Source organism: Gorilla gorilla, chromosome 16 (assembly GCF_029281585.2).
Source record: "Gorilla gorilla gorilla isolate KB3781 chromosome 16, NHGRI_mGorGor1-v2.1_pri, whole genome shotgun sequence".
Lineage (NCBI taxonomy): Eukaryota > Metazoa > Chordata > Mammalia > Primates > Hominidae > Gorilla > Gorilla gorilla.
The window spans coordinates 63,129,625-63,140,905 of record NC_073240.2 but is presented as its reverse complement, the minus strand read 5'-3'; the positions used below and the strand labels follow the sequence as shown (position 1 = coordinate 63,140,905).

At 42.9% G+C, this 11,281-nt stretch overlaps 1 pseudogene; it reads left to right on the top strand.

Annotated features, from left to right (window-relative positions):
* Positions 1-10,615: 10,615 nt before the first annotated feature.
* LOC101132639 (non-histone chromosomal protein HMG-14-like) lies at positions 10,616-10,920 on the top strand (annotated as a pseudogene).
* The last annotated feature ends 361 nt before the right edge of the window (positions 10,921-11,281 follow it).

Genomic DNA, 11,281 nt, shown 5'->3' with positions numbered 1-11,281 from the left:
TTATTTAGTGTGGGAAGGGCAGGAATAATAGAAACAAAAGAATCAGAAGAGAAGTCTCCTTTGTTGTGTGAGGTTAGTGCTGAGGTCAGGAAACAAGTGAGAGGGGGCCATTCAGAGAGGGATGAAGTTTGCATCAGGGAAATGGAGTTGCTTTGGATTTCCTCTGACTCTTGCTCTTTATTTCTTGGTCTGAGGTCATTTTTGATGCTTTGTTTTTAATCCTTTATCGGCTGCCATACTATAAAGCTGTTGGAAATATCAAAAGAAAGAAAGAGGAAAATCAAGTCAGAAAAAGTCATCTCTTTTTTTTCCCCATCTTTTTGCCCCTGTGACAAAAGGCTGATGGCAAAAGGGAAAGTAAAATTTTTGAGATCTCCAGATAAACATGAATTATATTGTAAAAATACGAAGTGATATATCCGAGTTTTGATAAATAAACTCCAAGGCTTGCCTAGATGTTTTGAGGTCCAAGATGGATTGGTGGGAGGACACTTTTCCCAGAGTCTATTTGGAATTGAAGAGATAGGATGTAGGGATTATCATATTAGAAATATATTTTGAAATGGATCAGAACTATTATGATGTTATGATATATATCGGTTTTCATCCACGGTTCCTGGCTCATAACCCCTGTATTAGTCAGGGGAGTTTATTAAGTATTAACTCACATGATCACAAGGTCCCACAATAGGCTGTCTATAGGCTGAGGAGCAAGGAGAGCCAGTCCAAGTTCCAAAACTGAAGAACTTGGAGTCCAGTGTTTGACAGAAGGAAGAATCCAGCATGGGAGAAAGATGTAGGCTGGGAGGCTAGGCCAGTCTCTCTTCACATTTTTCTGCCTGCTTATAGTCTAGCCATGCTGGCAACTGATTAGATTGTGCCCACCCAGCTTAAGGGTGGGTCAACCTTTCCCGGCCCACTGACTCAAATGTTAATCTCCTTTGGCAACACCCTCACAGACACACCCAGGATTAATACTTTGCATCCTTCATTCCAATGAAGTTGACACTCAGTATTAACCATCACCACCCCCTTAGCCCTTGTTGCAGTCTTTTATTATAATGTTGGGTGTGTGAGGCTGCAGTGGCAGCCTCTGACCTTCTCCTGACCTCCTTTTGCCTGCTCCAAGGCAGAACTCTAATGTTTGCCCACCTTTATGATTGTGGGTCCTAAGACCCTCCCATGAGAGGGTCCTGCCCTGTGCCCTGGGGGAAGGAACGCTCACATCACGAAGCTTCCCTAAAAACCCAAGAGGGTTCAGTGAGCTTCTGGATAGCTGAACACATGGAGGTTCCTGGAGGGTGGCACCCGGGCAGGGGGGTCATCGAAGCTTCGTGCCCCTTCCCCCATTCCTTGCCCTATGCATGTTTTCATCTGTATCCTTTGCAACATCCTTTATAATAAACTGGTAAATGTGTTTCCGAGTTCTGTGAGCCACTTCAGCAAATTAATCCAACCCAAAAGGGAATTATGGGAGCCCCAACTTGAAGTCAGTTGGTCAGAAGTTCTAGAGGCCCGGACATGTGACTGGTATGTGATGAGGAGGGCAGTCTTGGGGACTGAGCCCGCAACCTATGGGATCTGATATCATCTCCAGGTAGTGTTGGAAATGAACTAGAGAACACCGAGCTGGTGTCACCTGCTTGGTGTGGGGGGAAAACCTTCACACATTTAGTCACAGAAGTCTTCTGTGTTGATGATTGTTGTGGCATGAGAGTAAAGGAAAAAGACAGAGTTTTTACACAACCATATTTGTAATTTTCTCCAACCCTGAGCATCTAGACTTCTAATAAACTATGCTTTTGCTAAGAAAGAACATGGGAGGAAGCAAATCCTTGACCCAGATCTCTGGCAACCTGAGATGGAAACTGACATGGCCCCAACACTACGCCTAACACCTGGGGCCTCACTCTTCTATAGGAATACAAGGTTGATTATACTTTTCTTCTTCTATCTTCAGTAAGAGTAATAATATCGAAAGGTTTCATTATTATTATTATTATTATTATTATTATTATTATTACTATTGAGACAGAGTCTCACTCTGTCACCCAGGCTGGAGTGCAGTGGCATGATCTCAGCTTACTGCAACCTCTTCCTCCCGGCTTCAAGCAATTCTCATGCCTCAGCCTCCTGAGTAGCTGGAATTACAGGCACACGCCACCACACCTGGCTAGTTTTTGTTTTGTTTTGTTTTGTTTTGTTTTCATTTGTTTGTATTTTTAGAAGGGATGGGGTTTCACCATGTTGGCCAGGTTGGTCTCGAACCCCCGACCTCAGGTGATCTGCCCTCCTTGGCCTCCAAAAGTGCTGGGATTAAAGGAATGAGGTTTCATTATTCTTGAATAGCTTACTCAAAGATTAAAGAAAGAGCACATTTAAGGCTCTAGTGGGACTCAGTAGACCAAGGGAGGGAGAAGGAAGGGAGGAAAGTAAGAGAGGATGATAAAACCGTTTCAGCCACTGGCTGTGTGGAAGCAGCTAACTGTGGGAGGCGAGAATAGGGAAGAGCTGAAGAAGGAAGCTTTTCTTTCCTCAGCATGGCAAGGACCACTCACCAAGAGGGGATAACCAAAAGAAATAATAATGTCCAAGGCAGTTACAACCACTCTTGGAAGCTTGCATCTCTTCATTCATGTTTGTGGTCATTGTTAGGTTTATCACATACTTTTATTAAAAGTTGCTCAGTAAAGTATCAAGTGTAGTTTATTTTCTTTCCATAAGAGAATTTAATAAAATTTTAGGAGTATCAAGCAAAGTTCAAGCTTTCATAGGCAGTTATTCCTGGTTCAATCTGTTCCTAGAACATATTCCTTTTTTTTTTTTTTTTTCCTGAGACAGGGTCTGGCTCTGTGGCCCAGGCTGGGGTGCAGAGGTGAGATCCTGGCTCACTGAAACCTCCGCCTCACACCTGTAATCCTAGCACTTTGGGAGGCCAAGGCGGACCGATCACTTGAGCTCAGGAGTTGGAGAACAGATTTCTGACATATAAAAACTATCCTTCATTTGATAGCTATTTCCCTGAGACCTCTGTGGTCCACTCCACATTTTGACTCTATTTATCAATGAATTTTTAAAAATCACTAAGCAGTTATGGTCATTTCCTGATAAAAAGTATTGAACTTTTCAGGCATAGTTCCTTTATGTATGTTTGATATGAATCATCAGAGAAATCTAAAGCAACATACACACAGTTCCTGACTTGCCATAGTTCGACTTAAGATTTTTCAACTTTACAGCAATTTGAAGGCAATGTTGAAAAATCTTAAGTTGCATCATCGCAAGTTCAGCAACTGTCTGTATGCTGCTTTAGAACCAAGTTGAAAAAGTACCGTAATAACTGTACTTCAAGTACCCATACAACCATTCTGTTTCTTACTTTCAGTATAGTATTCAATATATTACAGGAAATATTAACACTTTCTTATAAAATAAGCTTTTTGTTAGAGGATTTAGCCCAACTGTGCGTGAGGCTAAGCTATGAGGTTCCGTGGGCTAGGTATATTAAATGCACTTTTGGTTTATGATACGTTCAACTTTTGGTGGGTTTATGGGGACTGCAACCTTATCAAAAGTTGAGGAGCCCATCTCTGCTTGTGTGAAACTCAGGTGCAATGAAACTGCTCTGGGACTTAGCATCAGGAAACCTCAATTTGAATTCCTTCTCCACCACCTTGAACTAAATCACTTCAGCTTTCTGAGCTATCTACCTGTAATATCTGCTTAACAGGGATGCTGTGAAGATTAAATAAAATGACATGTGGGAATATGCTTGTGTTCCCAAATACATGGTTGTTAGATTAATTTATGGTCATTGAATTAGCATCACTACTTTTTTTAGAGAGTTCCCAATAATTTAAAAAATTCTTAGGCTGGGCTCAGTGGCTCACGTCTGTAATCCCAGCACTTTGGGAGGCCAAGGCAAGAGGATTGCTTGAGCCCAGGAGTTCAAGACTAGCCTGGGCAACATAGGAAGACCTCATCTCTACAAAAAAAAAATATATATATATATGTAAACATTTTCTGGGCACGGTGGTGCATGCCTTTGACCCCAGCTACTTGGAAAGCTGAGGCAGGAGGATAGCTTGTGCCCGGCTGGAGGAGATTGCAGTGAGCTGTGATTACACCACTGCACTCCAGCCTGAGTGACACAGCGAGATCCTATCTCAAAATAATAATAATAATAATAATAATAATAATATAAAATAAATAAAACATTATTTAAACAAATGGTTATTTAGAACAGACCATGAACCAGGCCTGTGCTCCGTGGTGGAGAGAAAAACAGTGAATAAGATGGTTATAGTTCTTGCTCTCATGGAACTTACAGTCTAGAAAGGAATACAGACTAGTATGCAGATAGTTACAATGAGGGGTGCCAAGGCATATGATGTAACAATAACTTTGTTATTCTCATACTGTATTCTCATACTGTATGTTCTCATAACTTTGTTATTATCATACTGTATTCACTCCAAATCTGCATCTATGTAGCTTTTATAGTCTGTAAAGCCAGGACATAAAAGTGTTCGGCAATCTCAGGGCACAATTATACCCCATGACAGATCCATTATTGGACTTGAAGGCAGGTGCCCTGTGTGACTCAACACAGGAATGGTAGAATGGCCACACCTCACCCACCTCAACAGCCATTGCAAGATTTTTTTCCTCATGAGATTTTATTGTGCAAGTTTTGTGTGCCATCAAGACCACAGGCTAGAGTCAGCCCTTGTTTCATTTTATTTATTTATTTTTTTAAGAAAAATTTAATTTTGGCCTGGTGCAGTGGCTCATGCCTGTAATCCCAGCACTTTGGGATGCTGAGGCAGGTGGGTCCCTTGCATCCAGGAGTCTGAGACCAGCCTGGGCACCATGGCAAAACCCTATCTCTACAAAAAATTAGCTGGGCATGGTGGCACACACCTGTGGTCCCAGGTACCTGGGAGGCTGAGGTGGGAGGATGGCTTGAACCTGTGAGTTTGAGGCTACAGTGAGCCATGTTCATGCCACTGCGCTCCAGCCTGGGCGACAGGGTGAAACTCTGTCTCAAAAAAAAAAAACTAGTTTTATTGAGGTATAAAATTAATTCATTTTAAGTGTACAATCTAATGATTTTTAATAAATTTATAGAGTTGTACACCCATTATTGCAATCTAGTTTTTAGCACATTTTCCATCACCCATAAAAGAAACCTTAGGTCCCTTTGCAGGCATTCTGTGTTCTTACTCTCAGCCCCTGGCAATCACTGATCTATTTTCTGTCTCTGCAGATTTGCCTATTTTGGACATTTCACATAAATGGAATCAAACAATGTGTAGTCTTTTCTTTCACTTAGTATCATGTTTTTTCTTTTTTTTTTTTTTTTGAGACCGAGTCTCACTCTGTCGCCAAGCTAGAGTGCAGTGGCGCGATCTCAGCTCACTGCAACCTCCGACTCCCTGGTTCAAGCGATTCTCTTGCCTCAGCCTCTTGAGTAGCTGGGATTACAGGCACACACCACCACACCCACCTAAATTTTGTATTTTTAGTAGAGATAGGGCTTCACCACGTTGGCCAGGATGGTCTCGATCTCCTGACCTTGTGATTCACCAGCCTCGGCCTCCCAAAGTGCTGGGATTACAGGCATAAGAGCAGCATGTTTTTGAGGGGCACCCTTGTTGTAGCATGGATCAGTATCTTTCTATGACTAAATAGTATTCCACCATGTGGATAGTCCACATGTGTTATCTATTCATTGGCTGATGGACATTTGGATTGCTTCCACTTTTTGATGATTATTCTTGATTTCACTTAGCCCTTCCACGAATGGGCCAGATTTCTGACAGTTACCTTTGTTTTTGCCCCGAATGCAAAAACACAATGGCATTTTTGCCATCTTCCTGTTTGGTCTCTATTTTTTTTCCTTTTGCCATCTTTCTGCTTGGTCTCTATTTTTTTTTCTTTTGCCATCTTTCTGCTTGATGTCTATCTTTCTCCTGCCTTTCCCTGTTGCTTCTCCCTTTCTCTTGCCTATCTGTTAGTAAGCATACAGCACGATTCACTGGTAAGAGCCTTGAGTAACAAGCGGGAACACCTGGGTATAAGCCTGGGTTTAAGCCTGCTGTTAACTAGACCCTCTCTGAGCCATAGCTACTTCATTTAGGAGAGATCAATTAGAACACAATTTTATTCTCTTAGCAGAATCATTTTCTTAAAATTTTACTTAGAATCCTGAGACATGCCAGATTAGATTGCCACAAGGTTTGAAGTGGAGGGTGGATCTCGGGGTCCTGTTGACTCTGTCCTTGAAATAGTCTGTGGACCTCAGAGCTTGAGTACTCAGTTTAAAATCCCCTGGATTAGTACAGTTCTAAGAGTCTATAAAAGCGTTTTTAGAACCTCAGATGTCCTAGTCCTTTTCCAACATATCCACATGAAAGGAATCAGGGGTCGTGGCAAAAGCATCAGACATCAGAATCAGAGGACCTCCAGGACTTCTTACCTCTGTAATCTTGGGCAAATTATTTAACCCGAATCTTAGTTTCCTCAAATGTCAATTGGAAGTGGTAATGTGTACAGTGGTGACACGTCATATGCACATTTAACATGCAGGAATTCAAGGATACAATTAGCACAAAGATAATTTAGTTATAGTGCTGTACCTGCTATTTGTCCTTAGCTCCACTCCTCACCCTTCATCTGCTGTGTCTTGGGCAAGGGGGCTGACCCCTACAGGCTGCATCTGACAGATGTCCTTTCTGCTGGCTTCCGGTTGTGATCCACCTACAGAAGGCACCAGTGGGCAGGTGTGAGATTCCTTGGTTACGGATAGCCTTAATGTGTTGGTTTTCTCAAATGATGGTTGAAGTAGTAATGAAAAGGTTATGTTGACAGACTCAGGACCTCCTGGTTAGCCAGGGTAGTATAGGCAATGGTGATAGCTGAGGTCATGCACAAGTTTTCTCCCTCCTGGGTGCAGTGTTATTCTATCTGGAGATGATGTAATGGACTTTGTCAGTTGGCCTCCAGCCAGGAAATGATGCATGCAAAAGAGCACCAGCTGCAATAGTAACAGTGGAATTGTGGAATCTACTGGAGGGCAGGAAGAAAGTCTCGGGTATTTCTCCTCATTCTTCACTTCTTGGGTGGCTTCACTAGTAGTGGCTGCATTTCCTTTATGGCTCTAGTTCTTGCTGAACAGGCCTATCTTGTTCCAGCTTAACTTCCGTGATCCCAGCCCCTAGTTCTGGTGTAATTTCCTCCAGCCGAGGGGTGGCAGAGGCTTTCAGAAATCAGGAATGGCTGGGTTGCTTCACTGTCTTTTATTTGGCTTCTGTATTAGTCCGTTCTCACTCTGCTAATAAAGACATACACAAAACTGGGTAATTTATAAAGGAAAAGGTTTACTGGACTCACAGTTCCACATAGCTGGGGAGCCTTCACTATCATGGTGACAGGCAAAGGAAAAGCAATAGCACATCTTACATGGCGGCCGGCGAAAGAGCTTGTGCAGGAGAACTCAGATCTCGTGAGACTTACTCACTACCACGAGAACAGTAGCAGGGGAACTTCTCCCTTAATTCAATTACCTCCACCTGGCCCTGCCCTTGACAAGTGGAGATTATTACAATTCAAGGTGAGATTTGGGTGAAGACATAGTCAAACCATATCAGCTTCTTAACTCTCTTCTGGACATTCCTATCCCCTGTGCAACTAATTCCCCGTAATAAAGCCCCTCTGTTTGAATACCTAGAATGGTTTCTGTTTTTCTGATTGGACCCTAATCAATGCAACGAAACCCTTGACAAAAAAGGAGGGAAAGAATAAGAATCTAAACAAGCTGGGCAATTCCACTAGCCATTCCTCTCAATGAGCCTGTGCCCTGAAGTGAGGGTGAGATAGGAGACATGGAACCCTCAATTAGTTTCAGGTCTTAGTGTCCCTCATTGGGTTTTTGTTTTTGTTTTTGTATTTTGAGATGGAGTCTCACTCTGTTGCCCAGGCTGGAGTGTAGTGGTGTGATCTCGGCTCACTGCAACCTCCGCCTTCTGGATTCAAACAATTCTCTTGCCTCAGCCCCCCGAGTAGCTGGGATTATAGGCATGTGCCACCATGCCCACTAATTTTTGTATTTTTTTGGTAGAGAGGGATTTACCATGTTGGCAAGGCTATTCTCAAACCCCTGTCCTCAAGTGATCCACCTGCCTTGGCCTCTCAAAGTGCTGGGATTACAGGTGTGAGCCACTGCGCCCAGCCTCCTCATTGGGTTTTAAGTTGTGGAGGTTTTGGTATATCCTGGCCTCTAAGGCAAATGAACTTATTTACATAGACACAAAATTATGTGTCCTCTATTTCGTGGTCAGGGGATGTTAAGTGTATGTGATTTCACCTTCCTTGGTGACTACAGAACCCAACCCCTCATGCAAGATGAAGCTCTGCTGAGAATCACAGGGCAATATGAGCATCAGATAAAATAGTGTGAGTGAAAGTATATTATAAACTGTAAAATTTCAAACAAATATAGGACATTATTATTACTTACATTCCAAACCCCCATCATCCAGGAACAAGGCAATTTAAGCCTTTTTATAGGACTTGAGAAGTTACTTTGAAGGTTTCTTAGGGTTCTCCACTGTTTTCTGTTTTATTATTTTATATTATTTTGCTTTTTTAGAGACGGGGTCTCACTCTGTCACCCAGGCTGGAGTGCAGTGTGGTGTGATCATAGTTCATTGTCACTTGAATTCCTAGGCTCAAGTGATCCTCCCACCTCAGCCTCCCAAAGTGCTGGGATTATAGGCAAGAACCACTGTGCCTGGCCTCTGCATTGTTTTCTACAAAAAAAGAGGAAACTAAATCATGATTCCTAGGGGAGATAAGGAGAGTGCATTTAACCTAATGGTCTCATTCCTTAACTAGAAACACAAGAAACAAAAAGTTATTTGAGCCCAGGAGCTGGAGGCCAGCCTGGGCAACGTAGGGAGACCCCTGTCTTTACAAAAAGAGTTAAAATCAGCTGGGTGAGATGGCACATGTCTGTAGTACCAGCTACTTAGGAGCTTGAGGTGGGCGGATTGCTTGAGGTCAGGAGTTCAAGGCTGCAGTGAGCAGTGATTGTGCCACTGCACTCCAGCTGGAGCAACAGAACAAGACCCTGTCTCAAAAAAAAAAAAAAAAAAAAGTTGCATTCTTTGTTTTCCCCTGTAAAATGCATTAGAATTTACAGAATTATGAAAAGATTATCCTGTTATTTGTATTGGAGATGAAATTGGCATGGGAAAAAGTATGACATTTGGCTTTACTTGCTAGGTGCTCGATGTTAAGTTAATGTTCCTGGCCGGGCGCAGTGGCTCACGCCTGTAATCCCAGCACTTTGGGAGGCCGAGGTGGGTGGATCACGAGGTCAAGAGATCAAGAGCATCCTGGCCAACACGGCAAAACCCCGTCTCTACTAAAAATACAAAAAAAAAAAATTATCCAGCTGTGGTGGCGCACACCTGTAATCCCAGCTACTCAGGAGGCTGAGGCAGGAGAATTGCTTGAACCCGGGAGGTGGAGGTTGCAGTGAGCCGAGATCGTGCCACTGCACTCCAGCCTGGAGACAGAGCAAGACTCCGTCTCAGAAAAAAAAAAAAAAAAGTTAATGTTTCTTAGTATTTCCCTATATGTTTCTTCTAAAATCAGTGCTAGACTTAGAAAAGAAAAAGAAGCTTACAATTTCATTATTCTCTTCTCTGAATCAGAAAGATGATTTTTGATGATAAGATTTTCACATTGCTGCAGCAAAGCACAAATTATACTGATGTGAACTAGGTCCCCACAAATTTTTCCTCCCCAAATATGATCTTGCGGGGATCTATTTTGAATCGATGTCTCTTTTTAAGCCTTTGTTCAAATCTTCCTTCAAATTGCTTTATGACCCCTATCTTTTAGGACCAAGGACTGAACATTCTTTTTTATTGTAAGAGGTAAAGAAGCTAAGGAAGCTAACGGGACACTAATGCAAGCTGACCTGTTCAGTTACTAATTTGCATTTTACAAAATAATAACAACAGTGACAGTGATGACGAGTGCCCTAAGATTGTTATCTTGGGTTTCTTAAATTAGACTTGAGAAACCGTTGCTAGCCAAACCTCCCAAGACTCATTCCCTGGTTGTTGTGTTTGATAAATTTGTCTCTCTGGTGACACATACCCGGCTGGACCAACAGAGTGATGAAATTCTCTCCTTCTTGCCTAATTTTTCTTTTGGACTCTACTCAGCAATATGTCTGAATTTCTGTGTAGGTGTCCAGCTTTTAGATTTTTCCAAGTGTTTCCAAAAATGTAATAAAACGGGCATGGTGGCTCAAGTCTACAATCCCAGTGCTTTGGGAGGCCAAGGCAGGAGGGTAGCTTGAGCCCAGGAGTTTGAGACCAGCCTGGACAACATGGCAAAACCCCATATCTACAAAAATTAGAAAATTAGGAGGTGGGCTTCCAATCTAGTTCCATCTGGTTCTCCCACTGCCCTCACTGTGGGTCTCAGCAGCTGGGGAGGCAGAAAGAGTGGCAGCGGCCAGGCTGCCCAGCTTCGTGAAGGCTCTCGGTGGGCAGCGGCCCGCAGGCACCTGGCACGCGCCCTCCCTGCCGCCAGGATGCCCAAGAGGAAGGTCATCTCCACCGAAGGGGCCGCCAAGGAAGAGCCCAAGAGGACATCGGCAAGTTTGTCAGCTAAACCTCCTGCAAAAGTGGAAGCGCAGCCAAAAAAGGCAGCAGCGAAGGATAAATCTTCAGACAAAAAAACGCAAACAAAAGGGAAAAGGGGAGCAAAGGGAAAACAGGCAGAAGTGGCTAACCAAGAAACTAAAGAAGATTTACCTGCAGAAAACGGTGAAACGAAAACTGAGGAGAGTCCAGCCTCCCTGATGAAGCAGGAGAGAAAGAAGCCAAGTCTGATTGATACCATACACTATGTCTTCTCAGTGGTCCCTGTCCCCCTTCTTGTACAATCCAGAGGAATATTTTTATCAACTATTTTGTAAATGCAAGCTTTTTAGTAGCTCTAGAAACCTTTTTAAGAAGGAGAGAATCCCACCTCATCCCATTTTTTAAGTGTAAATGCTTTTTTTTAAGAGGTGAAATCGTTTGCCGGTTATTAATTTTTTGCTACAACCAGAAAATAGTGTGGGATATTTCATTACGGGAGGCTTTGACTGTCGCGGGTGTCAGCTTAACATTCCGTAGATGGCGGGTTAGTTTTTATATCCTGAAATACAAAGCATATTAAACGACAATATGGAGTCAGTCCTGCATTTAACGTC